The sequence below is a fragment of the Pelodiscus sinensis genome, chromosome 12 (assembly GCF_052426305.1).
Source record: "Pelodiscus sinensis isolate ZL-2025 chromosome 12, ASM5242630v1, whole genome shotgun sequence".
In the NCBI taxonomy this organism is placed as follows: domain Eukaryota; kingdom Metazoa; phylum Chordata; order Testudines; family Trionychidae; genus Pelodiscus; species Pelodiscus sinensis.
The window spans coordinates 20,189,537-20,214,366 of NC_143063.1; the positions used below are offsets into that span (position 1 = coordinate 20,189,537).

A 24,830-nucleotide genomic window follows, 5' to 3' on the forward strand; every position below is an offset into this window, starting at 1 on the left:
TCTGACAGTCAATATTGTGTGCAATAAGCATGCATCTCACTTCATGTGCCCTTGTTTTAAATGTGTGTCACTTTTGTGATGGGGTAAGAAAAGAGCTACTTGGCTGAAACCTAGCAGAATCTGACAACCCTGTGCATGGGCAATGGTAAACAAAATAAAACCCCAGCGGGCTGCATGTGGCCCTTGAGTTTCAGGTTGCCCACCCCTGGTATATGCCCAAATTATTATCCCACATGTTGTGAGAAAGAGCCATGAAAGCCCTTACGTTTTAGAAAATTTTTTGAAAACATAAAGTACTGCAGTTTAAAAAATGTATAGCAATAATTTAGTTACACGGAAGTGTCTAGTTCAAATTTGTCAACATTTTGCTGTTTGCAAAAATGTTTTTCCTTCTGGCTCTAAAGAACAAATGACCTTTTCAAATTCATAATGAGGTATGAAATGAATACAACAGTACTCAAGGTGAGTCATTCATTAATCATAAACAAAACAGGACTGAAATCAAGGACATAGCCACATAAACTGTAAAAGTAATAGGTTGTGTAATCAGTGTATTTAATATTAACTACATTATGTTTTTCATGTGAGCTCTGAGAAGTTGATTTTTTATGTGTTTACATGAAACTAATCCAAAGTAAATTTAATTTCTCAATATTATTTTGTCCCAATATTACCCCTTTTAATAAAGCATCTGTCTTCAGTTTTTACTAGTTATTTTATTGTAAATATTTTTAGTAGAGGGTTTAATAGTAGTGTACAAAGTTACTGTAATTTTTGCTGTCGGGTATTCTGCCTTTGTCCTGAAAGTGTTGATCCTCATATTCACATGTTTGTGATAGCAAATCTCAGACTAGGAACATAACTTGGCCAAAATGGGTGTTTTTAATTAAGTTATTAATATTTTGTAGAAATAGATGAGAAAAAAGTCAGATCTTAAATTGATTTTGACCATGTTGGTTTTGTCCTGCAAACATGCAATATAGAGTGACACTAATAGGAATTCCACTACCATTCAAGGGTTTAGTTGGCTCATACGTTACAAGTTTCTTTTGAAAACAGTAATGTAACTCTACATTATGCTCCAGTTAAATCAGATCAAATGTGAATGCTAAAACAGAGGGACATCGGGTAAATTGGCAACACAGCCAGGAGCAGTGTTTACAAATCTTTGAACAGCTGCATCACAGTGTTCCATAAATATTTGTTCTTTCATTTGTGAGAAGGTAACAGTGTTCATTTTTTTTACCAGTTTCAGAACTTCATGCATAAGGAAACTGAACAGAATGAAAATTACTGATGTAAGTTACCAAAAAAAAGGGGGGGGGGCATTTCATGTCCTATAGTTTGATGAAGTGACAGTCATAGCACTTGTCAGCTTTTCAGCTCTGGCATGTATGTCAACTAGGTATTCATAGAGAACAATCTTTGCACCATGTCATGCCAAACTTATGTATGACTTGCTGTCTTTTGCTTCTATGAGAGGTGCATCACCTGCCATGAAATGCTTCAATGTGTATTAGAAAGTATTGTAATAATAACTATGGGCCAGATATATTGAACAGATGGGTTACACCTGTGTAATCTTTGGGACTGAGAATTTGGCTGAAATCTTTCACACACAAATATATGTATGTGGAGTACCATCATTTACTCCACATACACATATTTGTGTGTGAAAGATTTCAGCCAAATTCTCAGTCCCAAAGAATACACAGGTGTAACCCATCTGTTCAATATATCTGGCCCATAGTTATTATTACAATACTTTCTAATACACATTGAAGCATTTCATGGTGTGACTGTGATATTATCTCTGTGTAGAACGGGTATTAGCACAACTATTGTACACCAGAAATATTAATAAATGGTGGCAAGGTTTAAAGGATGTTTATTATGTGTGTATACACTGAGAAATCTGGACAGGCACATTCAGACTAAGACTATAAACTCTCAAAAACCAAGAAATTAAGAGATAAAATAGCTGAAGAAAGCTATTTACATGTGGACATATTCTTCCAGTCTTTGATAACTTGATCTCAATTTAGTTAATATTGAGATTTTCAAATGATTAAGGGGTTTAGGTGCTCAGTTCACATTGAATTTCCATAGGATCTGGGTACCTGCTTCATTTAGACTCTGTTGAAAATCCCAGCCTCAATAATGCTCATTTCAGTATGATTTTTTGAATCAGACTGCACTCCCTAGCCAAGGTTTTACTTGGATCACCCTCAGCGTCTCTCCTCCTTACATTTATTTTTAGAAAAAATATTTCCTCAGTGAAACCAATTTGTGAATATTTCTTAGCTTAATTTCTTCAACTCCTTTTTCTAAAATGAGGCTAATCCTGGGAAGATTGGAAACTGCAGTCCTTTTTCATATGCATCTTCTGTTGAAGTCAGTGACTATAGAATTGGCTTTTCTAGCTTCCTGCAAGAAGGAAACATTTTTACTTGGCCAAGCATGCTCAAAACACTTGGGATGTGGTCTGTGTTAATGTTGGAATAATTTATTTGCCTGTATTGAGACTACAAAGTTGGCATTGGTAAATATGTGTCTTCTAATATCTAGACGTGAATCAAAATTTCTCTATTTTTTGTTAATAATTTATAAAGTGAATTTTAATTTATTAAGTACCTTTCTTTAATCAAAGTTCTTGAAGGAAATATCTCCTACTAAGCAAATTCTAGAGCAGTTGAATAAGGGATCTCTCTTTCTCCTCCTTTCATAGCTGTTCCATCTAATAGATAGAGATAAGCTATTTTATTTTTTAAAAGGCTGATTCATACACCTTGCCTATTCTACTCTAAGGTTTTCATTTTGTAAATTACACTGCTGCTAAATTCACACAGTTCTTAAGGTGTCTTTTCCTAATACGGGTACAACTCTTAAGGCATCAGATCCAAGTCATAGTTATTCTTGTGATTCTCACTTGTTCCATTAGAGAAGGGAAGTCTCTCAAGCAAGAAATTTAAAGTGTGTATCATTTCATGACTAGACCTTCATGGGGGGAGTGGTGACAATGCTTGTTTAATTTTAGTTAGCATTTAAGCAGTATCTTCTTCAATGTAAGATTGAGAGATTTGCCAACTTGGATGAAATCCTTCAAAAATTAGAATTGAAGAGAGCTCCCACAATATGCCTGACTTCATTTTTGCTGACAGAAAACAAACAGGGGGTGTTTTGATTCGGTTCCAAAGGAAATAGGTTACATATAATATTTCTAAGGACAAAATTGTCAGGCTCTGCTTTTCTCATGCAAAATGGTTAAAAAATAGTTTCACTCTGTCACAAGTGGTCTTGCTGCTTGAGTGCTTTTCCCAGGCTCCAGATCAATCTTTAACTCCCTACTTTTAAAACGTGACAAAATAGTAGGATAACAGACAGAAAATACTGGCTTCACATGGGCTTGGTCCTCTTTTCCCAGTTCTCCAAACTCCTCATCAAGGCTAAGTATTCCTAGCTACTGTGGCCCAATGTCTAATCTTTCAATAAATGAAAGGGTAACTACAAAGCCAGACTACAAAGACACCTTTAATCCATTGTGTGCAATATCATTTCATGGTCTTACTGAACACCTAGTATAGAGAAAGGATTAGAAGAGTATCACAGCAGCAAATTTCTCCTAGGGTAGCTCTGTCCTGATTCCAGCCGTCCCTTGCATGCAGTTGTAGAAGGGGCTTCTTTGAGTGGGCACCTTCAATATCCCCCACAAATTCTGACCTCTCCCTGCCAAGTAGAGCTGCAGCAGTTTCACTTCCAGTTGACTTGTGTGGCTGAGTTGATGGGAGACTAGATTCGTTCTGAAGGGTAACATTTTCAGAGAAGCCTATGGTCCTTTTGATTTTTCAGTGGACACGGGGCTTATCTGCTTTGCCACTTTGCTGCACTGTAATGTTCTCGCTGAGGGATATGAAAAAATATCCACCTCCTCCAAGAGCAGAAATTACAACACTGTAAAGCACCTGTGTAAATAGGCCCCCAGCACTGGGAGCTATGCTCCTTATGGAGATGGTTTACCTAGAGCGCTGGGAGAGCCCTCTCTCCCAGTGGGAGTACTGTGACCACACTGCCTTGTTAAAGCACTGCCACAACAGCACTTTGAATTTAGAAGTGTTGACTAAGCCTTAGGCTCTATCATTCACTTAGGCCCTTTTGAAAATCATCACTGAAAGGCGTCACTAAGTTCTGTATTTATGATTAGGTTGTATTCACAGAATGCCTGTAGAGGGTGCTAATGTGTGATTTAAGCTGATCAGCATTGTGTATTAATGCCCAATGCTCTGGGAACTCTTTTTGGCATGAATCATATCATGACATGAATAAATTAAATAATACGCAGCCTATGTTTTCTGATGGGCTATATAACTAATGATTAACCCTTTGGCCAAAGGAAACTAGAGAAGTGAGGCAAGTGGGGGTGGTTGAGATATTTCTTTCAGTACATGCCCCTGTGTGTTCCAATATTTATGGATGCAAGATTTACAATTTCTAGTATAAAGGATTTTGGGGTGAATTCCCAGTATAAAGCTCTCTTTAGGATGAATTCTGCCAACATATAAATATATTTTTCTTCCCAGTTTTCATTACTAGTATTCTTTATATGTAAAAAAAAATCCAATTTTTTCTGTCTACTCCACGTACTTATTTCTTAAGTAAGGTAATCATGTCCTACATCAAATCTATATTGTCTATGTATTATTGCTTATAATATGCCATAGAAATTACCTTGATGTAACGAGTTGTAACAATATTAGAGTGACTTCACCAATAGATGGCTCTGCTGAAAATTGTTCTAAGGTATAATAAGAAAAACAGGAAAGACTTGATCCTGTATCTTAAGGCTGTTCTTACTTACTAAACATCAAAACAGGTTTTTTTCATGGTCTGGGTTATTCAGATGGATTCTGTGTTCTTCACATAGGTTATTTTCCCTTTTTTCTTTCCATGTGTGAATACAGCCTGAAAAGACTTGAAATAAAAATGGTGATCCTGGTTGGTATTATTATTATTATTATTGTAGAAATTTTAGAGAATGACTTCCATGATTTGTGAATGACTCCTTGGAACAGTGGTAGATTAGGAAATGTGAATGGAGTGGATCTATACAGACTGACAAGTAATTTTAGTAACTCTGTTTAAAACTACTGGTTTTGGTTACTTAATTCAAATGCCTGAAAAATGTTTAGTAGACAGGCTCCCTTTGAGAAAGATACCACAAACTCATTCCTTTAGCTGTGACCTGGAAAAACTCCCATCTCAGTTCGCCAGTCCTTTAGCAAAAAAACAAAACAAAACAAAACAAAAAAACCCTTTGACAACTCCTGATCTATAAGACAGAAGAGAAGAATAAAACAATCATGCCCCACTTCTTAAACTTATGAAGTAATAAACACAATGTGATTACTATAAAATATTGTCACTGTTGTACACCTCTGAAAACCATACTTGGTGTAAGGAAAATATGGTCAAATCAAAACTAGTTTGCACCAGAACGGTAGGTCACTTTGCTCACAGAAGGCCAATTCTCTGCCAGATTTCACTTTGATCCCCAATTACAACAGTACTCTAGCTGTTTTTGTTTTATCATGGGGAATGTATATTTTATTGCACTAGAAAATAGCTGAGCTGTTACACTTTCCAGCAAATTCCATGTGTGGAAAATTTCTGCTCATGAAGTGAATTTTCAGGAAAGTTATGAGTACAGTAATAAAAAATGTTAGCTTACAATAGAAATAGTTGGGCAATATTAATTATTCCTAGTAGCTATCATATACTATTAGTAAAGTGTTAATCATAGGCTTCTATCCAACCTTTGATACTATCCAACCTTTGATAGCCAATCTGGAGCCTCAAAGATGCGTTAACTGGTTTTACTATACCACTAAGTAGTATGTGACCAGTACTACCTTTATCAGGTTTTTTAGGTACAAATAAATCTTCAGAATATCACTCAATAAATTCTAATTTCATTCATGCCTTACAGATAATAATTTAAAAAGCTACTCCCTGCCTGCAATTAACTATGGAGAAAATAGATCAGTCCCATAATTTATGTCTGCAAAAGGTTAGGCTAGATTTGTAATTAATGTTTGTTCCTTTTAATGAAATACTCCAAAGGTCTGCACTTCTGTCATTCATGGAGGTAATTTTTCAATTGATTAGTAAAATAATACTTGAAAAGTAAATGAACCCGTTTCGGCACAGAAATGTCTTAGTCAAGTGGAGACAATGACCTGAGTGCTAAAAAACAAAATTTCAATACAGTGGAGACTGAAGTTTTATTCCACCAGAATACAGAACTCCCATTAAATAGAAAATGCTGAAGGCAATTAAATCTCCAACAGACAGTTTCCTCAGCATGCTTTGGTCCAGTTTAATTCCTTGGGGGAGGGGGAGGTCCAGCATATCTAAATGGTTTAAAAGACAGATGCTTGAGCTGTGCATTCTAACAAGTGCAATACCCATTGAAAATATGCATTGTAATGAGGCAGGGCTGCACCTTGATATTTATATTAGGGATAGGCAGGCATCCATCAGACATTGGGAGTTGAGCTGCAGGCTGGAAAAGCATCCAAAAGTCTGGATGCTTACTCAAAATATCCAGCACTCTGATGCTTGAACATCTCATGAGAGTTTTGGTACAGAAACTTCTAGTTTCTACTAGACTACTGCTTCCAGACCAATAAAAACAGGCCTCATCCACTCTTTCAGGAGTTCAATAAAGATAGCTTGAATTTAGCTCCTTTTCAAGGGTGTGTTTGAAGGTTCAGATGGTTTAAAATTAGGGTTGCCAGGTGTCCAGTATTTACCCAGACAGTCCGGTATTTTCAGCTCCTGTCCTGTAAAAAAAAGTCAGAGAATACTGAACACCTGAGATATCAGGTATTCTCTGATTTTTTCCCTGGCCAGGAGGTAAAAATGCTGGGCAACTGGCAACTCTACAAACACTCAGCGCCTGGCCTCCTGTCCCCACCCCCCATGCTTACCTGGTTCCCCAAGGCTGCCGGCACAAAATGGCTGCTGGCCAAAAGACCTAGGGGAAGCAATGGGTCTTAGTGCTCAACCGCTCCACTGTTCCCTGCACTCAGTCTTAAAGGGGACATGCTGTTTTAATGCTGTTTTATTTACTTCTTTTTTTTTTTTTTTTTTGGCTTACTAAGTCCTTGGAGTCTTTTTTTTTTTCACTCTCTTCAACAGAATTTTTTCCCAGTGTTCTTTTTTTTGGGGGGAAGGGAGGGCGAAGGGTATTCTGTATTTTTGTTTCAACCATCTGACAACCCTATTTAAAATGGGTTATTTTATCTGAGACAATTTGCACATTCCTAATTTACTTGTAACTTTCTTTAGTCATTTCGTCATGAATGAGAGAGTCCAACATCTCTGCTATAAAAGCCCTCAAAGTCTATAGTGATAAGAGTGCTATATATGGCTTGATATGATAGCTAGGTTAGATTAAAGAATGCAAAATGAAAAGGAATCCTATGCTAAGTTTCTGCAGGGTCTAAAAGACAAATGCAGAGCTGGTGCGAGCAAGAGTAATATCCCTGAATTCAGAGGATTTGCGCCTGCTCACATCAAGACAGTGAGCTTTTTTTTTTTTTTTTAGAAAAGAACAGCAAGGCACAATTCATGGAAATAACTAAATGGAAATATATATTCTATTTTTAGTATATAAATCACTGACATCTTTCAAAATTTCAGTGGATTTTTTGCAAAAAATATTTTGTTCTTTTTTTTAGTTTATTGGGTGATAAAAATGTTTAAAGACATTTTAGCAACATTTTTTAATGTTTATTTTTTGTTATTTTTAACTGTAAAAATGATTTCTTGCTGCATATAGAACATCTTCCATCAAGGGGATAATGAAGTTGTCTCAATAACCAAGTTTCAGAGGGAGACATGAGAGGACCAAATTTACTCTGGCTGGCACAAGAAGATGTAAATTATATACATCGTATTCAAATATGATGAGAAAACATAGCCAGAGTATGGAATGAAAAATCACATAGTACCCATACATATAATACTCAGGAGTATTTAAGATAATAATTCCCTAAATCTCCACTCCTATCACACACACAAAAAAAAACTCCTCAGAAACCCAATCAACCTGGCGTCAGTTTGTAGTGCTGCCATGAAAGACTAAATGTCTTCATACTTGGATCTTGTGCCTCTGAAGATTAATATCAGCACATTTCCATTTTCATAAAATTACTTTTTATGTGCTGCAGCAATCCAGTTCCTCCCATTACTTGAACAGGAAAGATCTTGAATAACCAAGACACAGAGAAAATCTCTTTCCTGATTTTCTGAAAGAGAATGCTACATGATTCCTTCCAAAACATGGATATACTTAGACATTCAAAGACTATAGGAGACAGGTTTGCCTTAGAGCTGTCATTTTTCCAACACATACTGTATGTGGTGATTCCAGTTTTATGCAATTGCTGAGGAGTTTAATAATATCTTTTTATATTTTGTTTTGAAATACACACAAAAACAGAGAAATGGATGTGCCAGGTATTTTCCTACCCTGACAGAGAAAATGGAGAAGTTTCACTCCTCCTCCCTTTTCCCTTTTATGGTACAGTCAGTAGAATAAATTAAGGGTTTCAACCATTTGTATGTTACCCATAAAATGCTGTTGATTAACATACCTTTTAAAATGCTCTTCAGGTGGTGTATTGTTTACAGCCTGCCAATCATTCTCTAGCTCATTTATAAATCTGTATCTAGACTTAGAAAGTACCTTGCTTTGTTGGTAGCTGGTATTTATTGAAAAGATATGTGAAGATGGTCTAAATTGTCCATTCAATTATATATTTTATGGTCAATATATTTTAGGGTGGTCAGGTAGTTTTCAAATTATCAGCAAGTATAAATCTTGGATTATTGTAGATTGGCACAGAAGACTGATGAGATCAGAAGTAGCAATGGGTTTGATTTTCTGAAGAACACTCCAAGAGGAGATACATACTGTGTTTTTCCGAAAGGTGCACACAACTATTTGAAAAATGGGAGTGCCCAGAGTCAGTCACAGGGGTTAACTAGTTTCTCTCCAGCCACACTGGAGGTTGGGAAAAATTAGTATGATGGACTATTTTATTAAAAATCTTAATTGAAAATCTAGGTGATATAAAAACACATCAGGTAATCTCATATTTATGCCCTTCATTTGACCCTGATTTCTTAAGTATATTGTCAGATAGCCATAAGAATTGTACAACTCCATTTAATATTATAAAAGTTGAAAAGGGAAGTTTACATGGAATAAAGTTAAATGATTAATCTCAGTCCTACGTTTATGTTAATAGTTTTTGCCATTCCCAATAAATAGATTGATAGTGAACAACCTTTTGTCAGTAATTTGCGTATCTTTTTGCAACTTTTCTTTGTAGTGTAGACATAGCCTCAGAGAAATAGCCATCACTTGAAACTTGTTCCAGTCTATCTGAAATCTTGACATCTCACCAAAATCAGACAGACCCATAGTCTCCTATAGACAACCACCTAACCTCAAGATGATTCTTACCAACAACCACAGGACATACCACACTAATACCAACCCTGGTACTTTCCCTTGCAACAAACCCCGTTGCCAGCTTTGTCCACATATTCACTCTGCTGACACCATTATTGGACCTAACCAAGTGAGTTATAAGATCAAGAATACATATTCCTGCGCATCCAGAAATATAATCTATGCTATCATGTGCCGAAAGTGTCTGTCTGCTATGTACATTGGGCAAACGTCTCAGACACTTCGCCAAAGAATCAATGCCCACAAAACAGACATTAGACAGGATCACAAAGAAAAAACAGTTTCTTGCCATTTCAACCAGAAAGGACACTGTCTCAATGACCAAATCACATGCATCCTACTTCAGAAGACTTTCAAATCTGCACTTGAAAGGGAATCCTCTAAACTGGCATTCATGCTAAAATTCGACACTCTCCACAGGGGGCTGAACAAAGACCCCAACTACCTTACCCATTACAAAGATAGCTTCCCCAATTATCACCTCTAATACCATTAACTCACAGACATCTACCCTTCCCCACCTCTAATATCATTAACTCACAGGCATTCACCTTCCTTCCCCCCCCCCCCCCGAATCCCCCTTCTGTTCTGAAATGTGATTTGTCCTTTTCATATGTGTTCATTTTTTTAATTGTATCCTTTGGTATATATGGTTGTGACTATTTTCTTCCACTATTTGATCTGAGGAAGTGGGTCTGGCCCACGAAAGCTCATCATCTAATAAACCATCTTGTTAGTCTTTAAAGTGCTACATAGTCCTGTATTTTGTTTCAGTTACTGCAGATAGTAGTGGTGGAATGGAAGAAGAAAGGATGTTTGTTTGTAATGTCAATAGGCTGCCTTCTGTGGATAGACTAATCTTGTGCTCTTCATCCCAGATGGTAATTGCTACAATGGACGGTATCCATCTGATATATGCTGCTAGAAGATCCATGGCTATATCAAATAATAGAGACACACTCATCCATTTACACACTCATCCATTTACCTGAGAAGTGGAGGACACCATTTGTTAGAAGAGAGGCAGAGAGTGATTTATAAATAATATCACTCTAGGTCAGAAATGTAGGTTCATATCCTAATTTTATCAGGATAACTGGTAGGTATGGCCATTCCACTAAGATCTAACACTTTTCCAGCATCTAATGAAAGGATAGCAGCTGGAACATCAGTTGTTTGTACCTGGCGGACTATGTGGATACCTCTGGGTGTTGTCCATAGTTAAGGTCACACATGAAGCCCACCTGGTCTGCATGGATGATAGATGGAGCAATGGTGTTTAGGGTCTCTACTTAGAATCTTGGTCAGAACTTTATTATGTGTTCAACAGAGAGATGGGGGTAGTCACCATTATAAAGAACATCCTTGTCTTTTTTCTTTTCATTCTGACAGTACTAAGTGATTAATAAATGTTCTATAAAATTCTGCCAGAGCACCAGAACACCCTGATGTTTTGACTGAACTCAGTGAGTCAGTTGCCTACTTAACATATAATAAAGAGAGATGTTCCTCCATATAATCTGCCTGAGGTAGCAACTGTGTATTTAGTGTAGTCTCTCCATGAACTAGTCTAATAGATTAGAACTGAGCTCACTAGGAGATGTGTTAAGGGATTCATAAACGCTTTTATATTGTTAATGTTATCAGGTTTAAGTACAGAAAGACCATTGTCCTGTAGAAAGAGGCTATAGTGATGTTGGGTGAAGCTATTTTTTATTTTCCCCACGTTATCCCCTCCTTCCCTGCTTCTAGAGGTGAAAGAAGACTGCTATTCACATCCCAGCTATAGTTTTGTAATTTTGTTTCATCTTCGTTACTTACATAGGACTTCATAAGGAAAGCTATATGATATACATATTATTTTAAATACCTCAGTCTTAATTATCTTGGAGACTTCATTCAGCCCCCATACAATCTGGGGGGGGAGGGAATTAATAGGGTTCATGAAAAATCAGTGATGAAAAATCAGCTGCTAATTGATGCCAATAGATTGACACCCTCTGAGTGTGTCTCTATGAAAAACCAAAAGCAGCTCCACCCATTTTATCATGGTACATTCAGATTTTGGATAGTACATGTCAGCAAGCACCCTCGCCCCACAAACAACATGAATTAATCCAGAATCTGCTAGAAATACTTGCGTGCCAAAATACTTGTCAAGATTTATAAATGAGAAAAACCTATTGCTTCATATATAAGAATGAATAAGTGATAGTGTACAGTATATAATATGAGCATGATCTATACATATTTATCCCAATAGCCTAATGAAAAAGGTAAACTTGAATTAACATAAATGTAATTAATACAAATAAATTAATATAAATATTACCATATGCATGTTCCAACTATATACATTTTAAACATGTGTAGAAACCTAAACATACATATCCAAATGTCCATATCAAGTTATACAGGTAAGGATAAATAACACACAAATACATAGTTATTAATATATTGTTGTCATATATTTATTATAAGCCTATAAATATAGATAAAATGTATGTAGAACTAAGGAGATGAGTAATATCATTATTATGAATATATAGCTATATTTACATTGGCTTATCAGTTATCAATTATCAAGCTATGTGAAATAGCTTGTCTAGCAATGCTAATTATACCCTGTAATACTATTAAATACATGAGTTGCCTGATTTTCCCAGTCTCAGTTCCTTTACTTCAGGACTTATACTCTCCATTTTCTTTTCCTTTTAAGAGGATAATGCTGATATTCCTAGTGAGATTTGGTCTTGATTCCTGAAGTGTTTGTCAAGCATCCAGTGGGGTATTGAGTATTTCAGAGTCTGTCAGCTTTATTATGAAGATCACAAGATATTTGATATATGTGTTTAATATCTGGTTCTCTGGGGTTCATTTGATGCCAATAAGTGTTGCTGTTCTCAGAGAGTAGATAAAAAGAAAATTTAAAATCCTTTAAGTTCCTTTTTGCTTAGCAGCAACATCATCTTAACTTCATAATTACATTTTAGCCATTTAAAGATGTGGGGTTACTATTATTCTGTCTCCTTGTGGCTCTTGCTGCTCGATGATGTCTCTCAGTCACCAGTGAAGGCAAACCGCATCCAGTGGTTTAGAGAGCTTGTTCAGGAGAAAGCTAATCATATTTCCCACACACACCTTCCTGCACTTCAGGGACCCATCAGTCACCTCAAATTATTCCTATGTGATTTGTTTTCAAGATTTTCTTTGCTTTAAGAAAGCATTCTCCATTTTAACCTCTGTCAGTTCTATGGCAGATTTTCGTAGTTCACTATCTAAATAGATCAAAGGAGCATTGACTTCTCCCACATCTGTAAAGAGCTCATGTATATCTTGCAGGGTCAAAAGTAACTTAAAAGGCTGCCAGTACAGGGACCCAGCTCCAGGGCCCTCAAAGAGGTGGGACCTCAGGTGGAACGGGTGAGGCTGGATGCCTGCCTCTCCGAGTCAGCCCTTCAGTGCTTCCTAACCCAGGACATCCAAGGGCTCCAGCAGCAATTTAAATGGACGGGGATCATAAGTGCCAACTTTCATTTTTCCAAGGGGTGCTCGACCCCCCTTCTGTCCAGGCCCTCCCCACTCTAACCCTTCCCTGAAACCTCACTCTGTCTCTTCCCACCCCTGCTCTATCCTCACTCCACTTCTTCTCCACCTCCTCCCAGTGTGTCCCCCTCACTCCCAGAGCTGGAATGCTGTGAACCAGCTGTTTGGAGTGCTCCAGAAGCACTGGGAGGTGGGGCAAGGAGTTAGTAAGCACAGGACCACAGTCACGAGAGACGTACGGGGGAGAGGAAAGAGAGTGGGAGTTTTGTGTTGGTGGGTGCTCCACACCACCTAGTTACTGCCTGTAGATGTTCCAGACCCAGAGCACCCACAGAGTTGGCTCTATACCAGCCTTGCACCTCTGCTATCTTATGATACATGATCAAATTGCGAAGCTAGAAAGTCCTTCATAGGTGCACAGTTCTACATGAAATACTGCTGGGTTTTCTCAGCCTTGCCTTTCTCTGGGGATTCAGGCTTGGGTTGTTTGGCATTTCTGTTTTTTTGAAGAGAATACAAAGGGTACCCTTCATCTAGTCAGTAAATTTGTGGCCAAAAGTTATGGTTAAATATCTAGGAGCCCTTAACTGAGGAGGGCTTAAACATCTTTAAAAAATCTGGGCTTAAGACCCTGAATCAAATGCCCATTGAAATCAGGGCCTTACACTTCACAAACTGGAGACTCAGGCTGTGTCTAGACTGCATCCCTCTGCCGACAGAGGGTTGCAAATCAAGCACTTCGGAAGTGCAAATGAGCCCGGGATTTAAGTATCCTGGGCTTCACTTGCATACTCACTTTCCAACGTTGTGCCGATCAGGCTCAGTGTCGAAAATGAAAGTAAAGTGTAGCCGCAACTCTGGCGACAGCGGGGAGCTTTTTCGGCAGCTCCTGTACTCCTTTTTTTTTTTTTTTAGAGGAGTCGAGGAGTTGCTGAAAAAGCTCCCCACTGTCGGCAGAGCTGCAGCTATACTTTATTTTCACTTTCGACATTGAGCTGATTGGTACAGCATCAGAGGGATGCAGTCTAGACACAGCCTGAGTCTCCAGTTTGTGAAGTGTAAGGCCCTGACTTTAATGGGCATTTGATTTAGGGTCTTTTGGCCATAAATTTACTGACTAGATGAAGGGTACCCTTTGTATTCTCTTCAAAAAAAACAGAAATGCAGGGATGCAGTCTAGATGTAGCCTCTGAGATAAAATTTTGGCCTCATTGAAGTCTATGCTAAACCCCTTTAACATCAATAGGGTCAGGATTTCACAGCGGGGGCTATGAAATGACACTAGCATGCAGTCTCTGTCAATTTGAGTTGGATTCAAAGCAGTAACCCAGGAGAGTGAGCCTGCGTAATCTGGACTGTGGAGAGACTAGCTGGGCCCCTGGGCAAGGTGGAAGGGGCCCAGCTCCATGCCCCAGAGGGGCAGGAGCCTCTGGCAGAAAGGGGAGGACTGAAGATAGCCTCCACCAGCCAGGCCTTCAGGAGCATCCAGAAAGTGCTCTATGGTGCTCCAGGAGCACTTTAAAGGGCTGGATTCCAGTCTCTGCCCTTTTAATCCATCAACAGGCCTGTGCATAATGCATTATTCTTCCCAAGAGCTCTGAGCAATTTTATTGATTCAAAGGTTAGAAGAAGCATAGTGATCATTTAGTCTGACCTCCTAGAACTTCCCCAAAATAATTCCTAGAGCATGTGGCTTAGAATAACATCCAATATTGAGTTAAAAATTGTCAGTGATAGAGAATCCACCATGACATTTGGTAAATTGCTCCAATGATTAATTGCTCTCACTGTTAAAAATTTATATCTTCTTTCCAGTCTGAATTGGTCTAGCTTCAAATTCCAGATATTGGCTCAGGGTATATCGTTCTCAACTAGATGGAAGAGGCAGGCCATTATTAAATATTTGTTTCCCATGTAGATACTTATAGACTAGAACCAAGTATACCTCTTAATCTTGTCTCCTTCCACCTTGTTTGAACAGAAGGATTAATCTATAATTTTGAACTCCCATTATTTTAGTCTAGACAGTGAAAAAGAGCAATGAAAAAATAGTTGGATTAGTTTTTCAGTCACCTTCCTAAAATTCCCTTTACTGGAGGAAATACTTGAATATTTCAAATGAATATCCTTACAAAATTCTCTTTTGTAAATGGCGACGTTTTCTATACTTCTTCTAAAGAAAGGCCTTTCACTAAACCTGTAAGGCTATGTCTAGACTGCAAGCCTCTTTCGAAAGAGGCTTTTTCGAAAGTATCTTTCGAAAAAGCCTCTTTCGAAAAAGAGCGTCTAGACTGCAAGCAGTACTTTTGAAAAAGCAAGCCGCTTTTTCGAAAGAAAGCAGCGAGTGAGTCTGGATGCTCTCTTTCTAAAAAGCCCTGTTGGCATTCAAGAACGCCTTTTTTCGAAAGAGCACTTTCGAAAAAAGGCGTTCTTCCTCGTGAAATGAGGTTTACCGCCGTCGAAAGGAATGCCGCGTTCTTTCGATTTAATTTCGAAAGAACGCGGCTGCAGTCTAGACGCAGGTGATATTTTTTCGAAAAAAGGCTACTTTTTTCAAAAAAAACCCTGAGTCTGGACACAGCCTAAGGGAAGATTCAGGTCCATTGCTGCTAGTGTGCCAATGATTTACAATGTGTACATATAATTCCTAAATGGTCACTTAATTGAAATATTTAATTAAAGATCAACTACAATTGTAATCTTGGAAAGTAAAGGAAATTCAAAATACGCAACAAGGGAATTGATTATGTAAACCAATATAAACTGGAAATGTTCAGTTACTAGCTAGATCCTCAGGTGACAGAAGATTATCTACTTTTAAGTAATTTATTATTTTTGTTTGTTTCCTGGTAGATGGGGTAAATTCAATGGCAGCTCAGAATGCTCAGTACCTCACTAGATTAGGACCTCATTTAGTCTTGCTTATTTTTCCCATTAAAAAGATGTAATGAGACTAGGTACCAAGTCACATAATTTCTAAGTTTGGTGTTCCTTCTTGCTGAAGCATATGGTACAGGTCTCTATTCTAAATGGACCCACTGGTCTGGCAACTCCCATGGTATATGTCCATTTCTAGACAGCACAAATTATTTGCATTAGAAATGCATTAGCAATATTTCTTCTGACTCTGCTGTATTCTAGATTGCAAATTTTACTTTTTGTTTGACATTGGAAATGAAATTATTTTTTCCATAACATAAAAATGATTGTTTATACCCTGGTATCCAGACATTTCCCCCATAAGTGACACGTTTTCCTTTTGGAAACAGCATATTTAAGATATGACCAAGTTACATTAGCTGACACGATGGTTGTTTGATTACAAAAAGAAAACCAAGTTTTCAGTGATGGCCTATATAGGACAAGTTGAGCAGGAAAATTCATTTAGCCGCTCATTGTTATGCACTAGACTGGAGTCAATATTATATTCAGTGAGCAGGTGTGAAGCTGTTTAGTAAGCCCTGGAATAGAACTGTGAAAAACACAAAATTGTAAGAGTGATTCTGGAAACTATTCAACAATGAAGACAATCACACTAGAGTTAAAGCAATGCTATTAAATAATGAACAGTAATAAGTGAATGCTGTAAATTGGCATGTGCTGCCTGCTGCAAGCTAAAGGATTAAATCAGAACCATGTAATTTGCCAAAAGAGCAGGGCTTCAGTCTACTGGAGGTGAATGTTTTTTCAGTGCATGATATTATTTTGTGGAAAGTCATGAACCCCATATTTGGACTATAATTCTACCTCCCTCTCCTGATGAAGCCTGAATGATTTCAGATCTCTATACACTTTCATTAGAACCAATTACAATCTATTTTATTACTTTCTTCTAATTTATTTTATCTATTTCTTCTCCATAGATCATTTTTGCAGTGAAAAAAGTATGAACCCTGCTCATTTAAATATGTGAGCATTTTGCCTGCATGAAATAATCTACTGACGTGAGTGTGTTCATGCATATATTTTTAGTCTTCACTATAGAGGTATGTGGTTCATAGTCTTCCTCTTCATTATAAGACAGTTTTTTCATGGTGAATGCATTTTGCTTTCCTAATGCAGGTATTCACAAATGTGCCTTTTCCAGCCACGAAGGGATTGTCACCACAGCAGGTGAGAGCATGGATCCTAGCTTGGCTAGGCACTCAGGCTAGCAGGACTTGAGCTAGTTTACTAAAAATAGCAGTCAGGGTTATAGAGCCCACACTGTAGTGTTCACACTGCTATTTTTAGTGCACTAGCACAAGCACTGCTAGTGGAAACCTGTCTACCAAAGCTGGAAGACTTGATCTCAGGCACAGCGTAGAATTGTAGACATCCCTAAAGGGGAGCAGAACACCCCACAGATTAGCATGTGTATGTTAAGCATGTAGTAGGGTGCCTAATATGCAGACATTATTATTGCCGCTGTTCATGTAAATTTGTCTAACCACATGTCAATTGTTAATTTTGATTATTTGTTTATGTAGTTACCCAACTTGCATTGCAGTAATGATAATTAGGTGTACGCAACTACATGTCCATTTTGAATAGGCAATTGCATGTCCATAAGATTCTTGAAAATATGGCCCATATTTTTTTTATTCATTAGATAAAAAATTCATACATTTATAGAAAAGTGTAGAAGCCCACATATAGCAGTCAGAATGTGTCACACAAAACACACTCTGGACAAGTTTATGTTGCAAATGTGAGTTGCAAAATTCATCACAGAATTATGTGAATGGATACCATAAAAGCAATCAGGATGTAAGTAGCACATTTCTTGAATTTTCCAGTTACAATTATGAATATTTTTCCAATTTTCTGTAATCTAATCTAACATAAAAATTACAATACCATTTTACTATAATTTTTATAGTTCACAAGATTAACATTAGCTCTTGGTTACATAATTGCCACTCCAGTGAAATCAGTGAGGTTGAATAAGTATAAACCAAGGCCTAATTTGAATTAATTCCAATATATTTAATACATTGATAGACGTTTATCTGATGAAAATGAAGACAAACATATGGCCTATGGGGGCTCACTCCTGTCACTGCATTTTATACAAACCTCTCCACTGACTTTGGCAAAAGTTCTGTTTGTGAAATAGTGTCAGAACTAGAAACTGAGTCAACTGTGATGTGTCACAACTTTGATGTGGCTCTAGATTGCATCAATTGTTTTAATAGAAATACTCTAGACTTCTGCCACTATATGGAAAATCAGAATTTGGCTCATATTTTATGCACTTGGACATTTACAATTAAGGGTGAGAATAGTAGGATATTTCCAAGGACTCTATATTGGAAGCATTGGTTGTACGGGGGGTGAGTTAACTGTTCAAATCCCCATTAATGTCAATGAAAGTGAGTTAGGCTGAAACAGCACACAATAATTTCAAAATGGACCTTTATATGTATTTTAGATTCTCTAAGAATTCCAAAAGATTTTCAGGCAGAGTCTCAGAGATCTTTCAGAGGTGTTGTGTAGAGTACAACCTATGATGATTTTTCCTGTTCCTGGGTCTGAATATTAGTATAAATCAGAAGTAAATCCAGTTATAAATGTGTGGACCCTTGAAATCAATGCTATTGTACTGCTCTAAAATCTGGGAGAGATAAGAGGAATCAAGCCACTCTCTTTATTATGAGCTTTTCATAGGATGAGAAATATATTTTCTTCTTGAATGCAGTGCAAATTTTCCTAGAAGAGCCGTTTTGCAAACAAGCTATTTAAGTACTAAAGAAGACATTGATTGGTTTTAAATGGCAGCTACAATTCAAGTGCATGTAAAGACAAGTGTATTTGCTTTTTAGGTTAAGTCTATATTTAATAATTGAAGGAAAAATACAGTAAGAGCCGATGGAGGAAACATCTGTGGAAAAATATTATATGGTAACTTACAACTGCCATAATGGCAATTGCCTTAACAGATCATATAGTTCCACTCAGCACATTTTTAAAGCAAATTATTCTTTTATTACCTATGCCTTTTGTATTTATGTTTAGGTAAGGTTTAAAAAAGACTTGTCTTAAATCAGGAATCTTAACACAGCCAATATCAGAAAGAGTTAGAACTAACATGATATCCAATTACTTGTTCAACTCCTTTGTCTTATCTATTTTGTTCTCCTTTGGTTGGAAAAATGCCATTCGTCCCCTTCCACAAATGTTTCCAGTTTCCCCAGTTTCATTTTAATGCATTAGCTTTGGTTTAATATACACAGGACCACATTTTGCAACTGTTACCTTGAATGGTACATTTAATGAAAATCAAGCTCGCTGAGTGAGCACTAATCAGAGGAAGTAATAGTTGTAGAGTCGAACCATATGGCTACGTCTAGACTGGCCCCTTCTCCAGAAGAGGCATGCAAAGCAGGCAAGTCAGAATAGGGAAATCCGTGGGGGATTTAAATATCCCCCGCGGGATTTAAATAAACATGGCCGCCGCTTCTTTTCCGGCTTGGGGAAAAGCCGGAAAAGAGAGTCTAGACTGGCGCGATCCTCCGGAATAAAGCCCTTTTCCGGAGGATCTCTTATTCTTACTTGCAAGTAGGAGGATCGCGCCAGTCTAGACGCTCTTTTCCCCAAGCCGGAAAAGAAGCGGCGGCCATGTTTATTTAAATCCCGCGGGGGATATTTAAATCCCCCGCGGATTTCCCTATTCTGATTTGCCTGCTTTGCATGCCTCTTCCGGAGAAGGGGCCAGTCTAGACGTAGCCATAGTGTATATTTTATTCATAAAGAATTTTGCTTCTGTTTGTTTGCATTAGTGTTGCCTGACTCCCATAGTGCTTTTGAGGAGCCCTCTCTACCCAAAGAGTTTACAGTCTAAATAGACAAATAGGACAAATTGTGGAACAATGGACATATTATCCCCATTTTACAAATAAGGGTCCAGGGAGGTGAATTGTGCAGGGTCACACAGGAAGTTAGTGGAAGATGCAGGAGTTAAGCCCAGATCTCCTGACTTTCACAATATTATCCTTCCTCTCCATCTAGAATTCCAAATCTTGAAGCCATTACTCAAGCAACACTTCTATTTTCTTCAGTGACATTTTGGACTGCAGGATTTGACCCAAATGCATATGGGTAGTACGCATATTCCCCGTAATGTGTGTGCAAATGCATCTTCTGGGTGTGCATGCATGTTTGTTGTGTGCCACTTGTGTATGAATATTTGAATTTCTGTTCTTCTGGAAATATAAATCTTAATAATATTTAATACATTGGCTTTCAACTACATCCTGCTGAGCAAGTCTCTGGGTAACTTATCAGTACAGCTGGCCTGCAGAAGGTTTCCTCAGTGGCTGCCAGGACCAGCAAGCTGGCCCTTAAGGCAGCAATGCTGGCCTCTCGGTGCCAACTGGCCTTTCAGTGCTCATGCCTACAACTGTGCCTACTCCTCTGATACTTTGTTCCTCCTGCTTCTACCTTGCATCCAGCCTTGCCTCTGCCCTTCTCCTGCCTTGAGTCCCTCCTTGCTAGAAAGCCTGCTTGCTCCAGTTCCTTACCTTCCATCTGACCTTTGACTCTGGCTCCTGACTTCTAACTCCACATTGACTCCTTGCTGAGGTATCCAGCTCCTGCCCTTCAGTTTGACTCCAGTATCTGACTACTGTACCAACTTCCTGATGATTGAAAGCACAAAGGTTATTATAGTCTCGGGGTGAGCAAATTCCAACACACAGGCCAGATCTGGTCTGCAAGGTTAGTCCCTGGTGGGCCCCCACCTCCATATGTACCTGCACCTCCGCAGCCCTGGTTGACCACACATTGCCTAATTGAGTAGCAGGAAGTGGCATCCAGTCTGTGACGCTTCCCACCACTCGCATTGGCTGTGAATGGTGATTCGCGGCCAAACAGAGTTGCGAACCTCCAATACCTGCTGAGGTGCAGGTAAACATAGCGATGGTGGCCTGCAGGCTGCCTTTTTTTTTATGGCCCACCCCTGTTGTAGTGAGAAGCAGACCCAACAGAATGCAAAGGATGGTTTGGCTTTCACAGTAGGGAGTGGCAGGGGCATCATGAAAAGGCAATGAATGTATAAGTTGGGAACAGGCAGAGTTAAGCAGAGCCTTAAAGGACAAGAAGCCAAATATTTGATGTGTTGGGGAATGAACTTAGTGACTCAAAGAGGAAATGACTTGGTTAGATTAGTGGACATGAAAAATTGTCTTAATGATTGTGTTTTGTATGGGTTGTGGGCAGCAAGGAGGCAGAGGTTACAGCATTAAAGATGGGAGATAAGGGGACCTAGAGTGAGAGAAAAGCTTGAATCTCAGAAGTGTTGTGAAGGAAGAAACCTCAGAATTTTCACAGGTCCTGGCTGTGTGGGGCAAAGGAGAGAGGAATCAGATGACACTGAGGAAACTGCACAGCCCTTCTCTGGATTCGTCATTTAACCACAGCGTGACAGTTATTTGGTTGTATGAAGGAAGTGACAATAAGGCATCAGTGGCTGAAGTTTTAAACGCAATATATGCGGCTTGAATACAAGAAAGTGGTGAAATGGTTTGGTATAAATGTTTAATTAGCACTAGTCTGGGTTAACCCTGTGATGATGTCACTTGAGAGAAATGATACCATCCAAGATGGATGCCAAATAATTTTTTTCCACACCCGCTGTTTTCATAGATAGCAATATGTGTGTGCATGCACACACACCTTTGTTCTACTCTCTACTCTGATTAGATGATTTTTGATAACCTCAAATTCAACAGCATAAAAGATGTCAAACAGAACACACAAACTTACAGGGGAAATACTAAAGTTAACAGTGAACTTTCTGCTTTAACTAATCATTCAACTCTACAGTTTTCAAAGATTCCCTTCTCAGTTGAATGCATGTTGATAAAGATCACCTGTATACTTCATCTCTGTCCCACCTCATCACTTCCCAATCTACTGCTTTTCTCTATGGTGTCTATTCCCCTTAAAATCCAATCTCCTAGTTAGAGAAGTGCTTATTAAAAGCTTGACTATAAAGTCTTTGTTTACCCAAAGACCTATTTTTATCACGACTGTTTAGAGCAGTTAAACCACAACAAGTTAAACACTTTACACAAAATAATGTATTTTCAATAAATTGAAATATTAACCAATCATATATAATGGTTCAGATCTAACAAATGGATTGCTAGAAATCCTTAGAGTTTCATATAAATTGAAAACTGTATTGATTGACTGGGCTGTACTCGAATTACATTGCATTTGGATCAAAAAGCATAGAAAAAGTTCTCATTACAGTTCCCTGACATTAATTTGAGCATTTTTATATGTGTGTCCTATTAAGTACTTTAAGTGCTTTTTGATAATTGTGCTTTGTAGTTTTTACAGCACTTCAGCCTATTCCCAGTTCAATTTCCTCTTTTATCCGATGTTTGAAATATTGATTTCTGACAGATAAAAGCAAACCTTATAATCTCAGCAGCACACAATAAGTGAGTAAGACGGGCCTACAGAATGCATCAGGGAATGGTCATATTTGAAACCGTCTTTGTTTTATTACATTTCGTCAACAGAATGTACTTACTGCTTGCTGATATTTATGTAAAAAGCAGGACTCTTGATAGTCCAGTGATATTACCAGGTCCTAGTCTACTTTTGCATTTAGTAAGATAAAAGAAGAAACTCCCTTGGCGGTTGATGATTGTAGCTGCTTAAACTGCTGTCAGCTAGCTCGAAGTAACTGTGATTTATCTTCTTCCGTTTGTGCAGTGTAGTGTCCATGATCTTCTAGAGTTTGCATTAAAAACTGACAGAACGTCAGAATACCAGAAACTTCTCATATTGTGGCTAGGGAGGTGAGAGATGCCATGCTCGCTTCAGTTTGGGGAACACAATTTGAGCCCTCTGCAAAGCCTTCCCTGAAAAAGAGACTAGAGGAAGCGTTAAAGTTACACTAGGAACATCAGGTTGTTGAGACTAGGTCTCATGCCCTGTTTTATTTGTTTTCACAACTGCTCCCTTACGGAATCTAAACACTAGTGATCTGCCAAACTGGAAGCCAGTAAGCATCCAAGATAGAAGACTGTGAGGCATCCAAGCATCCACTCCAGCTTGCAACTAGTTAGCACTTGAAGCCTGGCTGGCTGATCCCAGCAGGCTGACATATGTCCTCTCTGGCCTCTCAGGCAGCCTGGTTAGCATTGTGATGAAGCATTGCCACACTAATATAAAAGAGCAGAATGTGTATCCTATATAGGACTGATCTATTACAGGTCCACTGGTACTTCCTCTGATTTAAAGAAAACTAGTGTCACTGGTTTTATTTTTTCACTTAGTTTATGGCAGTTGAGGTGTGTCCTTTTTTTTTTTTTTTTTTTTTTTTTTGTGGGGAAGGGAGGAATTTCTCCTGACCATACAGTACCTAAGCTGATTTCTCCTGTCCATTACGATGAAAGCTCAGTAATGACTCCATATGAAGACTATGCCACTTTAAGTGCTGCTTTCTCTGTCTTTCCTCCCCTCCCCCTTAATTTGTGACTGGAAGAAAAAAATTGTTTTAAAATATAAGTGATTAATAAAAGGTTAAGATGAGGATCTTTCTGCAGAATTTGGAAATTGTGTAAATTTCTATGGGGTATTTAATCCAAAATTAGCCAGGCTTTGCATTTACATGCCATGATTTTTGGCCACTTTTTTTTCTCTGCCTTTGCAACAGGTAAGAACCCCAAATGCCTGGCATGCAGATAAGACTATACACACCTGATCATAGTGTATTTTTCATCCAAAGGGCATTGAAAGAAAATGTCGTGTTAGTGAATCTTGGTTTCTGTGGACTGGAACTCCGCCAGCCACTTAGCAATTAAAGGTTTAATCTCTCAACAATTAAAATTTTCATTACTAAGCAATTAAAACTTAAAATTGTAAGTGATGAGGATTTAGCTGTATTCTGGAAGTGCCAGTCAGGGTAGCGGTAGAGTTGAGTGAGGCACTGGTGAGCACTGAATCTGAGAGTGTGGTCAGGGGAAACAGCCAGTGGAGAAAAAGCTCTGAGCTGTGGTGCGTGGGTTAATTGGGTCCCGTGAAGATGGACTTCCTTATTTCAGACATAAGCAGAAGGAGACTGGACTGGAGGCCTGGCATGTAGGGATCAAGGAAAATGGCTGGTGAGTTAAGGGGTATAAATGACTTGAGGACCAGGGCTGCTACCTGCCAGTGGAATTGGAGCCAAGGTTTGGTGCTTCAGAAGGAGAATGAGAAGAGGCCAGGGAGTGGAGCCATGCAGTGAGGGGCATTTGGAGTCTGTTTACAGTACTGGAGAGTTGGTTGTGGAATGTAGCCCGGCAGGAAGAAGTAAAAAATCCTTTCCCTTCTGGGAAAAAAAATGCATCTCTTGTTCATAGAGTTGCCAGGTGTCTTGTTTTTAACCAGAATGCCAGGTCAAAAAAAAGGACATTGGAAGCTCCATTCAGGACCGCTAACTGGCCATTAAAAGTCTGGTTGGTGGCGCAGCAGGGCTAAGGTAAATACCCTGTCTGCCCTGGCTCCACACAGCTCTGGGAAGTGGCCAGTATTTCCTTCCAGCTCCTAGGCAGAGGGCAGCCAGTAAAGCCATGTATGCTGTCCCTCACCTCAACATGCCTCTGCAGCTCCCATTGGTCTTGGTTCCCAGCCAGCTGAACAAGCTGGCTTTTTCTGGGAGCAATGTACAGCCAGGGCAGGCAGGGTGCCTGCCTTAGCCTCAGTGCTCCACTGCCTGGGAGCTGTCTGAGGTAAGCGCTGCCCAGCTGGAGTCTGCACCCCAAAC

The 24,830-nt window shown here is 38.6% G+C and overlaps 1 long non-coding RNA gene across 1 annotated transcript in view; it reads left to right on the plus strand.

Annotated features, from left to right (window-relative positions):
* Nucleotides 1–1,162: 1,162 nt before the first annotated feature.
* LOC102447669 (uncharacterized) overlaps nucleotides 1,163–24,830 on the plus strand; it is a 139,409-nt gene continuing 115,741 nt past the window's right edge. The window contains exons 1-2 of the long non-coding RNA XR_012906729.2: nucleotides 1,163–1,298; nucleotides 16,951–17,073. This is a non-coding gene — a long non-coding RNA (uncharacterized LOC102447669). The remainder of the gene's footprint in view (nucleotides 1,299–16,950; nucleotides 17,074–24,830) is intronic.